This window comes from Alexandromys fortis, unplaced genomic scaffold (assembly GCF_014885135.2).
Source record: "Alexandromys fortis isolate MF-2015 unplaced genomic scaffold, M_Fortis_MF-2015_v1.1 scaffold_28, whole genome shotgun sequence".
Taxonomy (NCBI): domain Eukaryota; kingdom Metazoa; phylum Chordata; class Mammalia; order Rodentia; family Cricetidae; genus Alexandromys; species Alexandromys fortis.
The window spans coordinates 4,311,879-4,335,007 of NW_026067901.1; the positions used below are offsets into that span (position 1 = coordinate 4,311,879).

General features: G+C 41.3%; 1 pseudogene; it reads right to left on the minus strand.

Moving 5' to 3' along the window:
- Positions 1-22,096: 22,096 nt before the first annotated feature.
- Positions 22,097-22,846, minus strand: LOC126493778 (40S ribosomal protein S6-like; annotated as a pseudogene).
- Between the last annotated feature and the right edge of the window lie 283 nt (positions 22,847-23,129).

Here is a 23,129-nt window from a genome sequence, read left to right on the forward strand (position 1 = left end):
AAAGATGAACCTTGGAAGACAGAAACAGGTGTCTGTTTCAGTGTGCAGGGCAATGAGGCATGCTTCCCAGCCGTGGACGTGCCCTGTTTGTCCGCACTTTAAAATGAAACAGCGCATGAGCGTGAGAGGTGGCCTCTCGGATCCACATGCTACCACTGTAGCGCGGAGAAAAGGCCCCTTAGATCAGTTTCCAGAGACGTTAGCAAGTTAGAACACTAGACTGCCTGCTACTAAGAGCTTGTAAAGACCCCCAAAATTCACTGCAGTCAAAGAACTGAGGGCGTGTTTGTCACTATGCTACGAAGCTATTCTTCTGGGAAGAGGTATGCGTGTGTTTGGTTTCTGAAAGGGAGATCATACCGTAGTCATGTGGCATATTATAATTTCAACTGAAAAAGGAAAGAATAGTTTTCAAAAGAACCTTTGTAAGAAATTTCTTTCTTTCTTTCTTTCTTTTTTTTTTTAAATCGGTCTAGGGCCCATGGGTTGATTGAGCGGGTGTAGGTGCTTGGGATGCATGCCTGCCCATTTGAGTTTAGTCCCCAGAACCCATTTGAGATGCTGCAATTGTTCTCTGGACCACACCCGGGTTCGGTGGCTTCTGTGACCATACGCATACCATGCAAAAACGATAATAATAAATTAATTTAAAAATTTTATGTTTAACTGTGGGCTTTGCAAAGTTCAATTACTTGAAATTCTTTTTTATTCTTCCCCCGCCACCCCCCAGCCCCGCCCCTTTTCTTTCCCAAACAGAGAGCACTCTTGGAAGAAGTCTTCTGTCTTCTAGAAATCCTAATTCCCTGGACAGAATGGAGGTAAGACCTTGCACTCTTCGGTGCATTTGACTTTCTGAGAAATTTTATAATTAAAGAGGAAGCAATTAATCTGTGAAAAAATTATATTAGGAGTAAAACACTCAAACTTTCCTCAGAGAAGGAAAACGTTAGACTTGACATTAAAAGCTCTGAGAATGAAATTCCAAGAGGCAGTGTGGGAAGAGGAAGCAGGAGGTGGGGGAGTGATTGGGGGTCTGATGGAACGCAGCTGCTGCGGTGAGGCCCCACACACTTCTCCAAGAAAGAGCTCTGGGCGCTAAGACCAACCAGATTCAGGGCTTTGCAGCCAGGCTAGATGTGGGAAGTCTGGGCAAACCAAGACGGTCATATCCAGAGTTGGGCATTCCGTTTCTAACTCTCATTTTCACTTCCTTCTGAGTCTACCCTACCTAATGAGATAAGAGGGGAGCATTTTTAGTAGCAAAGGTTCCAAATACTGTAAGAGAGAACCAAGTGCTTCACAGAGTGCGACCTGGGGGTTGCCAGGTTTGGTGCATAGACCCAGGCCAAGCCTTCAAACTGAAATCAACGGACCACTTACTAAGTCAGTTGCTACACTCAGACCCCAACTCTGTCCACCATTATCATGCAGTGTTTCCAAAATAATTTCAACATCCATTTTCATTTAGACTCCACCATCGTTCACAAGTATTTCGTGTGCGGAAGTTGGATGTTATGACTAACTATTGTATCTCAATTTGCGTGCCGGTCACACATCGCATTGTTACACGACCCTGCCATTTCTTCAAAGGTAATAAATGAGCTAGTTTGTATTTATTTCCACGTGGTCCTGCCTGCATTGCTATGATTCTTTGTGAAGTTTGTCAAGCCTTTCACCCCCTGAGGTAACACTGACTTAGTTCATGGGGTTGCTTTGTGTGAAAATATCTGCATTTTGCCAACTTAAAAAAATCCATAGTTTACGTGCAATAATATCCCACATTAAAAAGAAACATTTTAGCAAGTGTTGACAAATGTAAATTCTGTAACCACTCTCTCCATCCAGGGCATTCTTGTCACTTTGTAACAGTCCCTATATGCTTTGTGATTTCCCGCTTCCTCCCAGTGCTGGTCTCAGGTGATGACTTCCCTGCCTGGTTTTGCTCTTAGTACACTATTCAAGTGAATACCCACAGTATGTACTTCAGCCAGCGTCATGCTGTGGAGACTCGCGCTTGCTCATGTTGGTAATGTAGTCCCACTCTTCCTGAGTGTTGTATTATATGGGACCCTTTAATAAGCCCATCTTCGTTCCGGCTGCCATAGTTAAAGTCATCATGTACACTGCTGTGCCCTTTGTGTGTGTAAATAAAGGTTTTCACTTCCCTTTGAAGATCAGCTAGCAATTGGGTTGCTGGCCCATAGGATAGACGGTTATTCGTGTAGAATAGCCAGTTGGTCCGTTTTCCTAAGTGGCCGTTCTACTTTGTGTCTTCACAGTTGGCATTGCCATCCTTATTTTTGTCATTCAGATGGCATGAAACTTTTCTCATTTAGGAAATTTTCATTCTCTGTGTAGTTAAGGATATTAATAATCTTTTCACATGCTTATTTGTGATTCGTGTATCTTGAGAAAAAATGTTTAGAACCTTTATCTACTAAGTTATTTCTCTTCATGTTAAAAAAGTTCAAGCTTCTGTATTCATTCCCATTTTATCTTTTATCTGGCTTGTGTTTTGAAGAGGCTTCTTTCAGTCAGTGATTGTGACTCATGCCAATACTATGCTACACACTGGCATGGGAGGGGAACCTAGAACTTCACACGTCACTGCTGGGGATGTAGCCACTTTGGGGACAGATTGGCAACCTCTTGCAACACTGCAAGTGCACTCTGCATGAGATGCAGGAATGCAGCTCCTAAATATTTACCAGAGAGAAGTGCAAGAAGAGAGAAGTGCACGTGGAGAAGCCATACAATGTTGATAGTCTCTTTCTAACCTTAAAGAATAGCGAAAGTCTTTAGTTGTAATAGAATTCAATCGATCTGTTTTCCTTGTGTTCCCTGTGGATGTTTTTTTAAATACAGTTAAATACCTTTGTTCAACTTAAGGTCAAAAGATTTTTCTCCTGCATTAAGATTTTTTTTTCAGAACTTTTAAAAGGACACAAGTTGCATCTATTTTTATCTTAATTACTTTTCATTAATAAAAATTTCCATTTATTTTAAATCCCGATGGCAGTTTTACCTCTCTCCTCTTCTCCTCCTGTTCCCTTCCCTGTATAACATCTGCCCCTCCCCACGCTGCCATCCACTGCTCCTCTGTTTCTGCTCAGAAAGGGGCAGGCCTCCAATAGGTGTCCACAAAGCATGGCATATCAAGTTGAGGTAGGACTAAGCTCCTCCCTTTGTATTAAGGCTGGATGAGGCAATCCAGTATGTCTTCCAGAATTTTTAATGGTCTTAGCTTTTACAGATAAGCTAATTTCAAAGTGTGTTGTGATGTCAAGGCCAGAGTTTCTCTTCCCCTTCCCCCAGTCCCTCCTTGTTTATTCGGGATGTACTCTATCTTGGTTTCTGTGTAGCTATGGAATTTGTTGAACCAACTATTCTTGTCATCAACTTTCCTTGAAGCATTTGTTTAAACTCAATTTTGTCTTACAGTTGTGAATCTATTTTCGACATTTCTATTTTGTACAACCCATAAGTCCTTTCTTCCCATAAACCTTTTCTTCTTCCAACACTTTACTATATTGTCTATATACAGTTTTTCTTCCTAGTAAGTATAGAATCAAAAAGGCTACATTGTCCAACCTTGTTTCTCTCTTTTATTGAAAATGTTTGGATTATTTTATGTTCTTCACATTTTTCTATGTATTTTCTGTAATACCAAATACAGTGTAACTATATAATAGGTTTCTAGGAATTTGGTTGGAGTTAAATAAATCTCTAGACTAAAATAGAGATAACCAACATCATATGACTATGGAGTCTTTTGAGCCATATATATGTCTAAGGCTTCATGCACTCAGTTCTTTTAGAATTTGATTCAGTAATGTTCAACCACTAATAGGCAAGTTTTGCCTATATTTCAATAAATTTTCCTATCAATGATATTCTAAATAGTATTTTAAATTTTTCTAGCACGTAAGAATAAAATCTGTTGTATAGACTATATTTTATTCACTAGCAAAATTTCCTAGTTATTTCTAGTAGCTTTTATATAATCACTTGAGGTTAGATGTTTTACATTAGTGTGGACAATCTTATGAATAAAGTGGTTAGCGGTTTTATTTCTATTATTTTTTTGAGTCAAGGTTCCTCTCTAGCTTTGGTGCTTGTCCTGAAACTAGCTCTTGTAGACCAGGCTGGTCTCAAACTCACAGAGATCCGACTGCTTCTGCCTCCCGATTAAAGGCATGTGCCACCACCGCCTGGCTTATTTCTACTTTTTAAAAGAATAACCCATGGAGTAATTATGGTATAGGGAATGCTGGCAGCCTTTGTTCAGGTTCCTACGTTGTTTATTGTGTGATAGGATTTCGTGTAGCTTTTAACTTTATTTTAGTTTTTGAAGCAGGTCTCATTATATAGCCCTGGCTGGACTGGAACTCCTTACATAGATCAGACTGGCCCGGAACTCAGATTTCCCTGCCTCTTACACAAGTGCTAAGATTAAAGGCATCTACCACTATTTCCAGCAATGATTTTACTTTTTTTATTCAGTATTTTCCATTAATACTTAAAATTATCACGTTCTCTTAAATAGCATGGCGTGAGAAATGCTTGTGATTTAACTTTAAAGATTTCTATTTTACTTTGTGTGTGTACACATGTGTGTGGATACAAGTAGGAGATAGGAAAGGGCTATGGATCCCCTAGAGCTGGAATTATGGGTAGTTGTGAGCCACCAACAGAGGGGACAAGAAAAGAACTCAAACCCTCTGCAAGAGCAGTAAGAAATGGAGGAACTAGCTGGGAGGTGGTGGCGCACGCCTTTAATCCCAGCACTCGGGAGGCAGAGGCAGGCGGATCTCTGTGAGTTCGAGACCAGCCTGGTCTACGAGACCTCGTTCCAGGACAGGCTCCAAAGCTACAGAGAAACCCTGTCTCGAAAAACCAAAAAGAAAAAAAAAAAAAGAAATGGAGGAACTATCCCTCCAGCCCTGCAGCTGGTTTTCAAAGAACTCCATAACCACATAACTACACTCCTAAGATTGTTCATAATAACTTCTAATGCTAGTTAATTATATCATGAAAGAATTATTTGAATTTGCCTGAAGATTTTTCTATATCTGCTGAAAATATGATTTGTGTTTTCTTCATAAATATGATATATGATTATTTACTATCCAATGAGACAATACCTGGTGCCTTTGGAATGAATCCCAATTAATAATGGTATATGATCTTTTAATATTTATTTTTAGATTTTCTCTGAAAGGCCTTTCTTAATAGTTTTGTGTTAAAGGCAATGGGGAAGGGTATTGGTGTGGAGGACATTTATTACCATGGCTACTACACCGGTGAAAGTGCGGATGTGTGGTCTTCCAGCTCAGTGTCCGGGGATTCATGTTGTACTCTCATTGCCGTGTTGGGAGTCGCTGCCTTCCTTCAAGTTTGGCATGGCTGGACCAAGAGAGAAGGCAATAGTAGATTTCTACAGAAATTATGATTCTGTGAAAGATTTTAAAGAGACGAGGAAAGCCGGTATCCATCAGAGTACAAAGTGATTTCAGAATGTAAAGAATTTTTTTGGATCGAGCCCCATAGAAGAATGACACTGCCCTTTGTTCCTGAACTATGAAACATGAGCATGTGGGCTAAGGAGTAGTTCCTCTGGATAAATAAACAATTAACAATTTTAAAGGGGTCTTTTTGTTTAAGTTCACAGCGTCTAACCGTCTGCATCTTTCCTCCCCCTTTGGTTTTGGTTTTTGGTATTTGGCCTCACAGTGAGTAGGGAGGGATTTCCTCCTCTTACAGTTTCTCAAAAGATGACTTGAAAAAGTAAACTCTGCAAAGACCATAGATTTAGGAGTAAACAGTATAAAGTGAGATCAGAATTTTGTGTTTTATAATACACTATAAAACACATAATATTTTGTATAAAAGATATAGAGTCACAATGTAAAACTGCAGGTAAGTGTTTAAGTGATTGTTCTGTAGATGGTTTTGTTATGCATTTTTTCATAAATTAATTCTGATCAAAACAGTTTGAAACAAGATCTTATGACATAAACAATATAAGAACAGTATTTCAAAAAAATCAAACCCAATATTGCACCAATGATTATGATGAATGGTAAACAGGTAGGAAATGATGTTGAGTTTCTCATCATGTATGGTTGTGGTTAAGGTAATCCTTTTCATTTCTGGCTCTCACATGTATAGAAACAAACGTAAAGACCCTTTTACAGGGAGGTGCCCAGTCAGTGGAGTGCTTACTATGCAAGCATAAAGGTCTGTGTTTTGGATGCTCAGCACCCATGTAAAAAGTAGTACATTGTGTTCATGGAGCAGAGACTGGAAGATTCTGGGGTTCGTAAGTCCACCAGCATAGGCAATTAGTGAGCTTCAGGTTCTGTGAGAGGCCCTGCATCAAAAATAAAAAAATGAGGTAGAATGCACTGTATTTGTGCCATGTGACAGCATGCCCAAGACCCTCTTGAGCCATACAAAACCCCAGCATGGAGAGGAGAGATGATCCCCAACCAGCCAAGGAGCTGACTGTGGCTCACAGCTGCTGCGAGATGGATAGTCAGTTTTCTTTAAGGGTGTGGCCTCTAATAAGGCAAGCATGCTTCGATGGAAGGCCATATCAAACAGTATATGAGCATCACAAACCAAACTCAGTGGGATAAAAGCAAGGAAAAGAGGACAGAAAATGGGGTGGGTATGGAAGGGGCGCTGGAGTTGGGAAACGAGGGGGGAGGAGAATGAATATGGTCAAGACATATTGTGTGACATTCTCAAAGAACTAATAAAAATGAGAAAAGACAGCCTTCTTAAAGTTGGGTAAGAAAAAGAAAATGAGTAGAGAGTGGTTGAGCAAAGACATTGTTGACTTCATTTCTCCTATGCACAAGCACTCATATGCACGCACACTTGCATGCACATGAGCACACACCCATGAAAACACATTACAACACACACATTAAAATAGAAAACAAAAGTAATGTTTTGCAATACTTACTATATAGCTGAAAGCAGGTTATATAACTACCAAATTCCCAGAATTCAAAGGAAATATGTCATGCCTGTGATCTATGTATGCCTTCCTGAGTTCATCCACACATGCATATTGGTGGGCTTAAAATATAATATTAAGGTAGGAACTGTGATTTTGAATATAGAATTTATAAAAGAAATCACTTTACTCTTCAAAATTATTTGCAAACAAAAACCATTTTTTAAAAAGCACACTATCTGCTTAAGTCTGAACACAAAATTCCAAAGACCAGAACAGCCTTGATGACTGCAAGGTGCTGCGGAATTACCAAGACAAGATGTAGTGGGGCTGGAAGGCATGCCAGCAACATCTGTCCAAACAGACGAAGGAGAAACAGTGACAGGATAAAATTAAACGTGTTTTCAAAACCCAACTGAAACAAAGGAATCAATATTTTAGGAAACAAACAAAAATATCATGAGTGACATCACACACCTGTCGGATTGACAAAAATAAGTAAGAATAACAAAACTTTAAATAGTATCATCATGAAATCAAATAGAGGTGTTTATTAATGTGTATGTGAAATCACAAATCATAGCCTATAACTGACTTAGAATACTTTTATTAAAACACAGTGAAGTTAAATAGATAAATAGTTACATGTCTGGAGAAATGGCTCAATGGTTAAAACCAGTGGCTGCTCTTTTAAGCACCAGGGTTTGATTTCCAGCACCCATATGGTGGCTCTCAACCATCCACAACTCCAGTTCCAAGGGCTCTGTAGCCATCTTCTGGCCTCTGCAGGAAAAACATTTTAAAGTAAATTTCATTTTACTCCTTCAATCATTAGCTGAAAGTCTGTATCTTTTCATCCAGCTCTGTAAAACTTTCAACAAATGCAAGTAATCTTATGAGTTCAATAATTAGCACTCACTTTTATCTGACAAAGAACTTCAGTAGCGTTCTTATATTCAAAACATAAGAGCTATTAACTAAATAGGAATTGGGATCCGATTTCCACCATTGGTTCAACTTTGAAAATTTTCCTATGTTTAAATCAGAATGATTGAAAATGAAATTGCACCAACTATAATTGGAACATCGGTTACACCCTCAAACTCAATGGGAAAATTCTAGAAGGAAGTGCATTCAGCTAAAAATATGTGTGGTACAATTTCAAGCTTTTAAAATTATCTTTGCAATTAATGTGCCACCTACCCAGTTTTTAAATTTTATAATGATATGTAAGAGACCACTCATTACCATCAAACTCATGATGTCTTTCTTACACCAGATAAACTTCATATAGTTAAAAAGGAGATAGGTTTTTTTTTTTTTTAAATCTAACTATGTTGCTTGCTTTTCCTACTGTATTAATCTGTGAAGGATTTGTCCTTGGGTGAAACACATAGAAGGGCTCATCAGTGAAATCACCAACGCGTAGAAAAACTATTTCTTGCTTATCTTGAATTGTAATCCATGGTGCTAGTAGCCATAATGCCCAGGAGATCGCAAGACTGAAGTCCCAACCAAGCACACGGTGCTGTCAATCAATGGCAAGCAGAGTCCAGAAAGAAATCAAGGCTTTAGTCAAAGTATATCTATTTGTATTTTGCTGGAATTTCTATCTATGAAGCTCAGTTCAGGGAGCAGTCTACGTAAGCATTGGTTCCTTTGAGCCCTGGGTCTGTTTCTTGTCTCGTCCCTGCTGAGCTGGTATTTCTCCGGGGGACCAAATGTACTTTCAAATCTTTATTTATTTTTTCTGCCCCAGGGCCCTGTCTGAGGCATCCTGAGATACTTTTACAAAGCTCTTCTGTGCGGACTCTCTGGCAGTACCTCTCCTTTTTCTGGCAGTAAGCAGCAAAATGATTTGGTAGACAGCAGAAATTCAAATACGAGGTTTGATGGGACAGACACTGATGTGTCTTGTCTTCATCCTTGCATGTCCACAGTGCAGACAGTTGTCTTTGTTCTCCAGAGTCTCTGATCACTCCGGGGATCTATAGAGCTTTCTCTTGGTATTGACTCAAAGTTATGGACAGGAGAAATCCTTCAGACCAGGAAATGGTGCGATATCCTCGGCCACATCGTTTTCCTTTCGTCAGTGTGCCACGTCTCCATATCTCAAGTCTCTATGTTGGGTCCTGTTCCACTCATAGTACAGAAATTGAACATGTTGTCATTTCCAAATCCTTACGCATTTAAAAATCTGGATTTGAATCCTCATACTGTAGTTCAGGCAACTTCATGAGGAGAGTTTAAGGGCCTGCCATAAACAAGTTGAGAAGGAAGGTAGGGTGGGGACAGTTCTCTCGGAAGCACCAGAAGGTTCTGTGGTTTCTAGCTTCCATTAAGTTATACTACGGTGGTAGCAGTTAATTCTCCCGTACCTGGTAGGAAAATACCACAGCTTTTCTGGTCCTCTAGAAAGTTTCTTTTCCTTTCATAGGTTCACTTGTTCAAGGTTACAGTCCTAAAATAAGACAGAGGTTTGAACAAAGGTCTTGGTGTCTTTCTATAACCTGCTAGATGGCTGCTTATGAATCATAACTTAGGGGCCCCATGAAGGCTGAAGCTTCAATACTGACCTGCTTTGCTCTGATGTCGTTAGAGGGGCTTCTTTGAGTTATGGCGCTGCAGAACCAATGGGAAGAATAGCATATTCAATTTAACCAGTCAACATATTTTTATTATTATAGCTGATAATAATCTAAAATAAATGGGGCACAAAGAAAAACATTTAGGCAGAGAAGGAGTGAGATTGGGAGATTTGAATAAAACAGATTTTTGTCACTCCCACACCCAATCCAGACCACCCATCCACCCATTCTGCTACCCTGGAGCTGACGACCTAACCAAGCACTACCACTGAGCTAAACCCCCAACATGTAAAACAGATTTTTTACATGAAACTCTGCATGAACCAGGGAGTGTGAGTGTGTTTGATGCTTTTTAGTAAAGACTGGTGTCTAATTAATGAATTAATAAAGTTGACATTTTCTAGCACGTTGACCCCAATTCAGTATTATATGTAAAGTTTGGTCATTGTTGTTGCCTCTTGCCAAGTGTCTTTGTCTTCCTGGGTTCCCATCCCTGGTGCAGTTCGTCTTTATGTCCTGGTGATGTTAAACCAGAAAATAGTTTAAGCGTAGAACAAAGTAAATGTCTTTGGATGTACAGACTGTAAACATTTCCACATAAAGAATGAGAGGATTTCACGATTTGAGTTCAAGTTAGATGTAAGCTGCAAAATAAAATAGAATAACCCAAATGTATAACATTGATGTTTATATAACTTAGCTCTGGAGTTTAATGTACACACGCATGCAGCCAGGTCTTGGATGAGCAAAGCCTTCTTATTGCTTTGTTTCTGGAATATGACTCCCTCCAGTCTGCGTACCCTGCAGGTCGGGAAGAAAATAAAAGGAAGGAAGAAAGATCGTACAAAGTTGACTCCCCAGGAAACATCACCTTGGTTATTTTCACAGGCTTACGGAAAGACTTCTATCTACCACCGGCCTTTGAAACCACAGAGAGGATTTCTCCTCTGAACAAATCCAGCTCACACGTCCTGTCTTCTCCCTTTGACAATCCAGTGAAGATGTGCCAAAGTTGCACAACAGGCCAAAGCAGCATCCGCCCAATAAAATAAAGATGTGCAAACCTGGGGACTCAAAAGCCGGGTAAAGGTGCTGGGATTCTGATATAAGCCTGGAAGCCCAGATCTGAGGATGCTGAGCACAAGTTCAAGGCCAACCTGTGCTATATAAAGAGCCAAGATGTAAATAAATAAAAATACACAAATAAATGTAAGCAAAACAGGCGTTCATCGTGTGTTTTTAGCCCACTAATGTGTCCAGTCTTCAAGAACTCAAAGAGGGATGCCAGTGCTAAGTGCTCTGGTATGCCACACCTTCGCCGGATTCTGAAGAGTGCCAGGGCCGGGGCCACATAGGCTTTGGAACATTTTACAGGGCTCCCTCTTTATCTGAGCTGGGGTCATCGGCAATGGAAGGATTTGAAGCAAAGAAAATGCTAGACTAACAACTGTCACGGGGCAAGAAGCTGTGTGTAACAGCAGATAGGTGTTGACGATCAACAGTTGACTGGGAGAGTGACCGTAGTAGGGTGGAAAAGCCAGGGAGGTCTGCCACCTGTGAGTGGAGGCAGCGAGGGTGAAATCAAAGAAGCAAACAGAATCTATTCTCTAACACTTGTAAGAAAACTACTTCGTCCATTCCAACACCTCTTCCTTTTCAGCAATAAGCAAAAACTCCACTAACTGGGGAGTAGAAAAAAAAAGCTACAGAAAATTTTATTTTTTAAGCAATATCCAACTTCATATTGCACAAGAGCATTTTAATTCTAAAGAGCCCATGCTTCATGGTGTGCCATCCAGTCCCTGAAAACTCTATATCACTGCCTTCAGGCAGAAGACTTTGACAAATCTTCAAGGAAATTTCCTTTTCCAGCTAAGAAAGATTAAGTTCCTTGTCAAAAGTTAAATGTTCTTCAGTGTATGCTCATTGGTCCTCATCACAGACACTCTTCAGTTCAGTGAGGTTAGATTTAGAGCCCAAATTTCCCCCTTATTAATCATATCAGCTTGACCAGATAATTAACCTACCAGAACTTCGGTTTCACAGTCTAAAAATAGGGTTGGGTGAAATCTACATGGCAGGGTGTTTGGTGCTTAAAGGCAAAGTATCTGATATTCTAACTCATACACAAAACCTGTGTAAATTATACATTATAAGCCGGGTGGTAGTGCGTGCCTTTAATTCCAGTACTCGGGAGGCAGAGGCAGGCAGATCTCTGTGAGTTCGAGACCAGCCTGGTCTAAAGAGCGAGACCCAGGACAGGATCCAAAGCTACACAGAGAAACCCTGTCTCAAAAACAAACAAACAAACAAAAAAAAACAAAAATTATACATTATAAATGATGGCTATTATTTTGCCATCATCCCCTCCACCAAGATATGCTTCAAGGTTAATGGTGGAGAGGTATTGCGAACTTGTATTAAAATCACGTTCCTGTGTTGCAACTCTGCACGCTCTGTCATTCTATCCGCTCAACATTGGGACAATGGCATTTTCTGGTTGATTAATTCCAAGGCAAGTGCTATGCAGATTTTCTATCTATTTTTGAACCTTGTTAGTCTATTTTATCAGCGCCTTTACTATCAGCAACTTTAAATGAACTACAGCAGCCACCTAAAGAGTTCTTTACATCCATCATCTCATAGTCATGTAAAAGGAGGTTTCTCTCCCGCCCAACAGTTCCCGAATAAACATTCAGAGGCTTATATTAATTATTCAAGTTTGACCAATGGCTCAGGCTTATTACCAACTAGTTCTTACTTTTTTTTTTTTTTTTTGGTTTTTCGAGATAGGGTTTCTCTGTAGCTTTGGTGCCCATCCCAGAACTAGTTCTTGTAGACCAGGCTGGCCTCGAACTCCCAGAGATCTGCCTGCCTCTGCCTCCTGAGTGCTGGGATTAAAGGTGTGCGCCACCACCGCCCAGATAGTAGTTCTTACTTTTAAATGAACCTATTTCTATTATTTTATATTTTACCATCAGGCTCATGGCTTGTTACCTCACATCTTGCTTCTCCAGTGGCTGTTGGTATCTCCTTCTACTCCACCATCTTTCTCCCTATATTCAGTTTGGCTTTCCCGCCTAGCTATATTCTGTCCTGCTATAGGCCAAACAAGCTTTTTTCACCAACCAATAAAAGCAGCACATATTTGCAGCATATGGAAGGGCATCGTCCCCTGCTAACATCTGCCCTTCCACTAGTGACCATGTTACCAATACAGCTTTAACAGAGGGGGTCTAATAAGCCACCAGTCTCACCATTTAAATCTTTCCCTTTCTGGTGCTGTCAGCCCATAGAGCCTTCAACCCCAATTCCCAGCGACATCCTTCAGGCCTTCAGAGCTCAGTGACTGACTACCAGTTGCTTCCTGAAATCCTTCAATTTGCTTCTCTTTTAGTCTTAGCCCATATTTTCTTTCTGCCAGTGCACCCCATCTCACTAAAGACAACTGAATTCTTATCTCTTAAGGCTATCTGAAATGGCAGACTCTGATTTTTTTCTTGATTCTTGGAACCAACTTGATTGCCTGAAGAAAATAAATCCTCTGAGCCTCATATCACTTAAGGTTCTCAGAGCCTGCTCACTGTCCCTATGTCTTCAGAGAGATGTTGCTTTCCTTGGAAGGTAGGGAGGGCGTCTCTCACACAAGCATCTCAACGTTAGAGAAAGGTCGAAGAAGTCTTTTATTTGCTGCTTTGGGGCAGAAAGATAAGAGGAAGGTGACAGAGACCTTTCTGCACCAGGGGCTTCTTTATGTGAGGTGATGCAATTTTAGATTCTGATTCCCAGTCACCGCATGCTCCAATCTTCTTATCAGAAGACGCCCTGCTGCCCCTTACATTCCTGTTTGGAAGGATTGCTGTGAACACCTTTGCTTTATTTCCTCGCAGCTTCTGCGTTCCTCTTGTGTACCAATATCTCAGTACTCTGCCTAGATGCAGTTTCTGGCGAAGGGTCCAAACGTCTTAATGCTGCTGTATTTGCATTTTGAGGGAGTGGAAATAACCATGGCCAAAGAAATTCCTAATCTTCGAGGCAAAATGAATCATCTGCTGTATAGTTGAATGTTTGAGCTTGTACCAACTCACTGAGTGCCGGTTTAAGAAGAACGATGTCTGTGTAGGGGTCCTCTGTGTAAGACATCTGTTGCTGACGACCTCAGAAGCTGCTGCAGCTCCTTGGGAGCAAACACTACTGTTCGCTGTTACAGAGTTGGGCAGAGACAATCATGTGCTGCTGTGTCCAGCTGGAAAAGAGGATTTCAGTGCTTCACTGTAAACAAAGGATGAATGCTTCAGGAGACAGGTATTTTATAGATTTAAAGATTGCATAATACATATGCATATTAAAGCATCCTGGGTGCCTTATTTTCATGCATGAATTTGCATGTTCTTATGTATGGCAGAAAAGTAAGTTTGATTTAAAGTTTAAAAAAATGACGGATTAAAAAATATCTATTGAACTCGGCTGGGTGCTAACTTGTCACTCTTTGAGCTGCCCACCAGCCTCGCTAGTCCTTCCTTTCACTGTTTAATTTGATGATTTCACTTTGATAGGTCAGTTCTCACATACTCTATTGATAACGCCACTGCATCTGTAGTACAAAGAGGCAATATGTAAAAATTAGCATGCCGAAAGACACTAATACGCTTATTCTGATTGGTGAATTGCAGTGTTTGCAGCAGGGCGCAGGGTGAAATAGCACGGATTAATGTCTCACCTCCCACTTTGGCAGACCCCCTCACAAGGCACCAGGAATACCCATTTCGAAAATGGACCGATGCCAGTGCTCAGAGCCCCACTCATTCAGCGTGCCAGCTGGGACTAGACATTCAAAATATTTCCTGCAACAGCTGTATCTTTGACAACACAATTAACACCAGCCAAAATAGCGCTGCTGCTTGAAGGGCATAAAGATCGGGCATTGCAGCCTCACGTTAAGTGGCCATGTTGTAGAGTACATTAAAGACAGATGTCAGCAGCCAACACAAGACTAAATGAAGCAAAACAAAAATTATGGTCTGCTCAACTCTGGCGAGGTGTCGTCAGATGTCCCGACTGTTACTGGAAGATGCCGGGAGCAGAACCGGAAGTGCTTCTACCAGCGAGCAGCTGCTCCCCTCAGAATGTGAAGTGCATCTTCCCACGGGGCAGCTATTATCCCCTCACACATTTGCGCAAGTAGGCGTTGCCAAAGAGCACCATATTTTTGTTTTAAGCTCTGTCTTTCTTCAATGGGGGGAAATAAATCTTTTAAGCGGAAGTTAGTCTTGAAAATTCTTTCGTTTCAAACAATGTAATTTTTCTTATACGGTATAAAAGACATGGCGAGAAAGACAAGGGGGCCGAGTCTGGTTTCAGGCGGCGCTTGCATTGTCTAACATGACGTCATAGGTCTGGCGCAGCTCAGACCCTGGGCACCCACGCACACCCTGCACAGGTTATGAGAGCCGAGGGCCAGGAGCACAGTCCAGAGTGAGACAGGCTGTGGAGAGGAGCCACTAAGTGTCCACCAACCTCAGGGAGCTCCTTCCCTCTCTGGCACGAATAAAGAAGCACAGCACGAAGGTGAGACTAGTTAAAAGGAAATAAATAATTCTGAGCTTTAATAACTGAGGTGGACATTACTTGTTCTTCAAGAAAAGGTTTGTTCAAATAATGAGTAGCTTTTGAGTTCTTTTAATAATCTGATCTTCCCCTTGCATCCTTGAAATGTGTTTTTCTGACCCAAAGGCAAAGCCTGTTATTATAGTGACATAAATTACGTTTAAAGTCGTTCTTATCTGACAGGAATTTGAGCGGTAGTTTGCCGAGGAATTAGCACCAAATAAATATTAAAGAAATGCCTTCATCCTCATTTTTAAGACACAAAGAACTCGAGATAGAGAGGGTAGGGCATGCCTTTAATCCCAATGCCTGGGAAGCAGAAGCAGGGAGATCTCTATGAGTTCCAGGCCAGCCTTGTCTACTTAGGAAGTTACTGTAGCCCAGCCAGAATGACATAGTGAAACTTTGCCTAAAAGAAGAGAATTAGAGAAATTAGGCTTTCTCAAATTGTGTGTTACCCTGACTGCCATAGCAAAGAGCAGTATATCTTCATCATTTTGCTCAATGTTTTTTATGTGTGTGTTTTATTGTTTATTTTTATTCTTCGTCCCTATATTACATAATGCATGTATTTTATGCTTTCCTATATGTAACATATTTCATATATTACAAATATATACAAATATCCTGAGTGAAGTTTCCCTTCCCTTTCTTCCTCCAGTCTCCCCATCTCACCTTTCCCCCAGATCCTCTTTCCTCTGTCTCTCCTCAGACAAGAGCAGGTCTCCCAGGGACATCAGCCAAACACAGACTAACAAGGAACAATAAGACTAGACACAAACCATCACATCAAGATGGGAGAAGGGAGCCCAGTAGGAAGAAAAGGGTGCCACCAGCAGGCAAGAGTCAGAGGCAGCCCAAGTTCTTATTGTTAGGAATCTGATAAGAACACCAGGGTATTCGACCATAACATTTATGCAGAGGACTCTTGGATACCAGCGAGCCCCATGTGTCCCTGTCAGTTGTTTCTATGGGCTGTGCTCTTGTGGTGTCCCTGACACCTCTGGTTCCTCTGATCCTTCCTCGTCCTTCTTCATAGGACTCCCTGAGTTCTGTCTAATGAATGGCAATGGGACGCTGTATCTGTTCCATCAGTTGCTAGATGAAGTCTCTCTGACGACAGTTCTGCTCGGCTCCAGTCGCAGAACACTGTGCAGGCAGGACAAACTGAGTTTTGGGGCTTGTTCAGCTATGTTCATAGCAGCTTTGTTTATGGTAGCCAGAAAGTGGAAACAACCCAGATGTCCCTCGATTGAAGGATGAATAAAGAAAATGTGGTTCGTTTACACAATGGAGCATTACTCAGCTGTTAAAAACAATGGCATCATGAAATTTGCAGGCAAGCGGATGGAATGAGAAGAAAAAAATCATCCTGAGTGAGGTGACCCAGACCCAGAAAGACAAACATGGTATGCACTCAGTTATAAATGGATGAGAGCTATAAAGTACAAGATAATCATGCTAAGGTCCACAGACTCAGAGAGGTCAAGCAAGCAGCAAGGAGGACTTAAGCAGAGATGCAAAGATCTCCACGGGAAAGGGAAATAGAGTGAATCTTGCTGGTGTGTAGCAGCAAGCTACTTGTTCATTCCCAGCTGCTCAGCCCTGAAATAATCACACAGAAACTGTATTAGTTAAATCACTGCTTGGCCCATTAGCTCTAGCTTCTTATTGGCTAACTCCTACATCTTAATTTAACCCATCTCCATTAATCTGTGCATCACCATGAGGTCGTGGTACCAGCAAAGTTTCAGCATGTTTATCTCCAGCAGTGGAAGCTCCATGCTTCTAACTTTGCCTTCCTCCTCCCATGATATAGGCCAAACCATTCATTAACCAATAACAGCAACACATGGACAGAAGGACCTCCCACACCACCGGTGGATTGGGGGAGGGTAGATATGGGAACAGAAGAGATCAGGTGGTGGGGTAGGTAGAGAGAATATACTGGGAGAAATAACTGGGACAGGTCGGGGAACATTCTGGGGGTAAGACAGAAACCTAGTAAGATGGAAACTCCATGGAATCTATGAGAGTAACACTAGCTAAGATGCCTAGTAATGTGAGAGAAGGAGCCTGAACAAGACATCTGTAACCAGGCAAGGCCTCAAGTGGCAGGACAAAACCTTTGACCTGCAGTTTACTTAAAATTTTAGCTACCACAGTTTTTAGTCTTCAGGATGCTTCAGGGTGTCATCGAAAATGGACCAAGAAGACAGATGTTGAGAGAAGGATTCGAAATGTTGATAGAGAAATTGTCAACACTTCAGTGTCCAGGAAAGGCTGAGTTTAAAATCGAGGAATCAAAAAGGAAAATTATGATTATTATGTAGGCTCCCACTTATTTACTTATCATCTATCTATCTATCTATCTATCTATCTATCTATCTATCTATCTATCTATCTATTTGGAGACAGGATTTCTCTGTGTAACAGTCTTAGCTGTCCTGGAACTAGGTCTGTAGACCAGGTTGGCCTTGAACTCACAGAGATCTGTCTTCCTCTGCCTCCAGAGTGTTCCCACATCTTACAGTGAGCCCTCTGAGTGATGCTCACAGGGCTAAAAAAAACAGGCATCATTGAGTTTTGCCCTGAAGGCTGTTGTCAACTAATCGATAAGACTTCCATATGAGGATGCTGGTTTTAAAGTTACAAAGCTGTCCTGGGATTTATATTGCTGTGGGTCTATGAGTTTCTTTTCATTTCAGAGTCAAGGTACATTTCACGAGTTGTAAACACAGCATTTGACCTTTGGCCTCAAAGCCAGATTTGTACTCCCATTGGTTTAGGTGTCAATGAACACATCAACATAGCAAACTCAATAACTGAGTCTCTCTCTTGCAGGTTATATGACTATGGTACACAGATGGCTTGAAGCAGAAGAAAAATGATAATGGAGGGTCCTGGGATTTCAGAGAACAGCCTGCCTTGAATTCTTTGGTGACCAGCTGCTTTTAAAAACTTTTCAGGTCTTGACATCAAAAACTAAGCAACCATTCAAGGGAGGTGGCCAGGATGAATGAGGTGTTCTCTAATCTATGTATGGGTGTGTCTTGTGATACAGAAATGGAATAACTTGCATGAACCAGGTGTGCCTATCTCGCTTCCTGTGTCTGCTGCTGTGCCAATCTTGTTCAAAGTCAGCTGTGGTTTCGCAGGACACTCTTCAGTGACTGACTAACAAATAAAATTAACTTGTGCTAGAAATATACTTTATGGTATTCTGGCACAGCCATCTTTGGGTGCACTTGATCCCCAGTAAAAGGCAATTGAAGTAGGTAATAAAGTATAAAAACATCATGATATCTCATTTCTCTATTAGAGTAGAAACAGAGATGGTCTTTCCAACCAGAGCTACACGGAATTTTTAGATCAGAGACTAATGAAGACTTGGGAAAAGATGGAGATAAAATACCTTCAGTGGTCTTAGACTGTGTCACATGAATGTGACTTCATGAAGCCCACATGTGTGGACAAGTGTTTTAAACATTCAGCCTCACTTCTCATCCCTGGCCAGTGTAGCTGAAGGGCTCAGAGTAGTGCAGCAGCTAAGTGTCATTGCTGTCTGGACTGAATGCAGCTGCTTCTCTTATTCTGAACTCAGTAAAAGGTGGAAGACTCTCAGGTCTGTGGAGGTCCAAAAGTGTGAACTGATTTCATCCTGTCTGAAGGTCGGAAAGTTTGTCAAAGTTGTTGGCAAGTGTGGCTACACACCCTGACCTAGAGTGTGGTGGCTTGGTGTTTTGGACATGAAGATGGCCCATACAGGTAGATCCATTCCACCCTGACAAAAGGTCAGAGAATTCAACCACACTTCTGTTTCTCCTTTTGAGTGAAGAGATTTGACTTAGGGAGTGCTTGCCTTCAGGATACTTGGTCTAGGGTGGGTTCACTGTCTAAACAACAGAATGCTCTTCTCTAGAATTACTGACTTGATATTTCAAGAATTGAAGCAAATAACTATTCTGGATGACCTTTGTATCATGCTAAAACAGTCTTTGGTCTTCTCTCCCCTTCAGTATTGGGATATAAAAGTGTACAGAAAATTAAACACAGGCGATTTCAGTATTCACTGGAACTCTCTCTCTCAGTACTATCCTATGTTTCTGTTTTATTATTTTCACACATGTCTTTGTTCTCTTTACTTATTTTTGTAACCCTAATGCCCCTACCCTGGCAAGTGGTATGCTTGTTGAAGCCAGTCTGCCACAGGTCAAAGATAAAGAGCTGTATTTTGCCTCCATGTAATATACACTGTTTCCCCCATGTGGAGAAGTTCAACTGTTCTTACAGCAGAAGGCCCATGGAAAATAGTTATATTCTGAAGGGTAAATGATCATCGATGATGAAGAAAACAGGCTTGCTTTCACCAAGATTCACTCACCTAAGCTTCCAGTTTGCCAAAGTGACTTAACAAAGCTCCTGTTATCTAAGTGACTGTCAGCTTCCTGATGGCTGAGTTTTTGGATGGCTGACACTGTAGATTGACGAGCTGGGGAGATGGTGCAGTCAGAAAGTTACCGCATAAGCCAGAGGACTTAACTTTGATCCCTAGCACCTGCGTAAAAATTTAGACAGGTGATACACTCACGTAATCCCAGTGCCAAGGAGGTTGAAACCGACAGGTTCCACAGCTCATTGGTCAGCCAGCCCAGCCTAATCCGTAAGCCCCAGATTCCACCAAGGAGCCTTGACTCAGATAAAACAATAAACAGAAGAAAGGTCAAATGCTTCTTAGGGACACACCCAAATGTTACTCGGCCCTCCACATGCACATTCATATATGTGCACACATACCTGCACACACACACACAGACACACACACGTAACTGTATGTAATAACTGGTAAGCCACTGTTTTATAAGTTTTCTCTAAGATCAAGACATTCAACCTTGGGAGGAAGATTGTTAGGATGTAGGGTGTTAGAAAGGAGGTGGATCAACAGGACGTCTTACGTGGAGAGGAAATACTTCATCCTGCAGGGGCGCTCCTTAATGTCAAGAAGTAAACAACTCAAATGCTCCAGGAAGCCCCTGAATCTGACCACATTAACTTGGTCTCTACCTTCCCAACGTATAAAAGCAGTAAGGACTGATGAGAGACACTCTCAGACAAGATGAGCTGCCTAGAAGAGGCTGAGACCAACCGAGAAATCAAGAAGATACAGAGACCAGCAAAACGGCCTAGAAGAAGCAGAGGCCAGCTGAACTGCCCAGAAGAGACTCAGAACAATTGGAATTCATAGAGGGGTGACTCCAACTTTTTGAGCACCCCCAAGTTCCATGTGGGCTGTGTAGTGTGCTCTATCTAGGATTATGACTTTTTTGAGCTGTTATCCATGAGGGGGTAAGGTTCAGTGATGGCAGTTGTCTTTGAGTCATAATGGACTCTGCATAGGTAACTTCCACCCCATATTCCTGTGAGCAACCCCAATAAAGCTCATTAGTTCACCCAGCTTGTCTTTTGGTGGTTTCCTTACTTTAGTCTGTCATCAGAGCGCTATCTGAGACATTTGCTCACATCTCTTCAGGAATAGTGTTGCATAACAGCTGCATGTATAAACAGCACAATAAAACATAAGTGAACTTTCTGTTTAGACTTTGGTTTCATCTTCGAAATGTTTCATTATCTGTATGGAAATATTTCTAAAAGAAAAAATGACTCAAAACACTCTGATTCAAGCATTCTGAATAAAAGGATGTTTAACCTGCACCAATTTCTTCTTACTGGAAGATTCTTATCCTAAACATGCCCTTGCCTTTCTTGCCTCCTGTACTTCTTGCCAGAACCTTATCAGTGGATTCCCTGATGCTTTTCGTGTCATCGTCGTATCTCACAGCGCATCTCCGTTGCAAAGATACACGCTACAGAGGCGATGCTCATAAATTCGCAGTCCTCCGGAAGAAACCATTTCCCACAAGCAGCTGGCCTTGCAGAATGGTTGAGTACTCTGGGAAAGATTCATTTATCGCACCATCTGGGAACAATGTCTTGGAAAGTTAGTACTCTGTCCAGCAGGAAATGGCAAATGTTCTGAACCGTGAACAGCATAGTACTGTTTCTTCTGCAGACAGACAACAGGAGTCCGAGTCCATGATCAGCATGGAGGATTTCTCACTAGTGACCCAACAACCCATTATGGCGTGTTTTGTTTTATGTTTTTTGAGGTTCGTCTTTTAAAATTCCACCAAATGAAACAGTGATCCCATGTAATTGTAAGGAAAAGCTCCAATGTACAGCTGGAGGATTTCAGCCCACTGGATGAACATATAAAAATGTATTTATGTTTATTGAGGTTGTTGATTATTTCCACCAACAGACATGGTTGCTGCTATACAGTGAGTTAGGAGGACTGTGGACATGGCCTGATTACTCTCTGTGGATATTCCCTTTACTCTGTCATGTCTGGTTCTCAAGCTAAGGAAGACTCTAAGAAAGTTAGATCCTCCAATCAACTGAAATTTATGTCAAGTTTAGGGTATGTGTGAAGTAGAAAAGAATCATGTGAATCAAATCTTTATCTAACCATGGGAATGATGCCTGGTACAAAATGATAGGCTTGTATCCATGCAAACATAAATCTAATGTTTAGTTTATATACATATATGTACAGATATAAGTTTGTATATAGGCTATTTTTGTGCATAGTGTGTACAAATGTATCTTCAAAGCTGTTTCCTTGGATGCTGTATGTAGTATTTATTAGGATGGTCATTTACATTATAGTTTTGTTAATAGAAGATGCCATTTTGAATAAGTATCATGACTGAAACAGAAGATGACTATGTAGGAGGGAGGCCATTTGTTGGTTCCTGGCTGCTCACCCCTGAAATAATCACACAGAAACCATATTATTTAAATCACTGCTTGGTCCATTAGCTCTAGCTTCTTTTTTACCCCAAGGTCTGATAATTTATTTGTTACCCTTAAAGACTTATTTTTGACTGGACTCAGACTTAGAAGTAGAAGCTCTCAGCGAGGACAGCCTTCGCCTCTTGGCAATCTGTTCCTGGTACTTTTCTTTGGCTTCCTTCATTATCTTTGCCAAAAAGCTTAGCATATTCTGCAGCTTCCTCCTTGTTTTTCTTTGTTCATTGCCTCTTCAGAGCAATATGATGGTGTTTGTGTTGCAGGACACGTGGAGTCGCAAGATGCTAAATCTTGGGTGCCTTCATCCTGGGCTTCTTACCTTCTTTGTTTAAAGGCTTTCTGACAATGTACTGGCAGATACCATCTTCTTTAGAAAGATTTAAAAGATTTTGGATTCAGCAAGCTCATTTAGGTCTCCAACCGAAGAGGCACAGTAGTACGTCAGTCCAGGAATATCCTTCTCTCCTTTTTTAACAATAACCAAGTTGAGAACACTCAGATTGGCATCCACAATGCATCCTCAAACACACTTGCACTTCCTCTCTCCAGTTCTCCTTGGTCTATAACAAGAATGCCCCTTACTCAACAGCAGGCACACTCTGCCATAGGTCAGGACACCTTGTTTCATGGTAAAATCTTGTTTGTCATTGCTGCCACTGGTTCGGACCACGTAATTCTTCTGCTCTTCACCCAGAGCCTCAGCAGTTACTTCTGTGTTCATGCACTTCTCATAGAATGTCTGAAGCTTACATTCATCATCCACTTCGATGAGTTTCTGACAGCCAGTGACAGGGAAGGAAATATTCAGCTTCATCTTTGCACAACTGACCACCTAGGAGGCACCACAAAAAAGAGACCTAACTTCTGCTTTATCTCTAGCTTCTTATTGGCTGACTCTTACCTATTAATATAACTCATCTCCATTAATCTGTGCATTGCCACGTGGAAGTGGCTTACTGGCAAAGTTTCAGCATGTCTGACTCTGGTGGTGGCTCCATGGCTTCTCTCTGACTCTGCCTCCTTTTTCCCAGCATTCAGCTTAGTTTTCCTCACCTAACTCTGTTCCCCTATAGCTCTGCTATAGGCCCAAAGCAGTT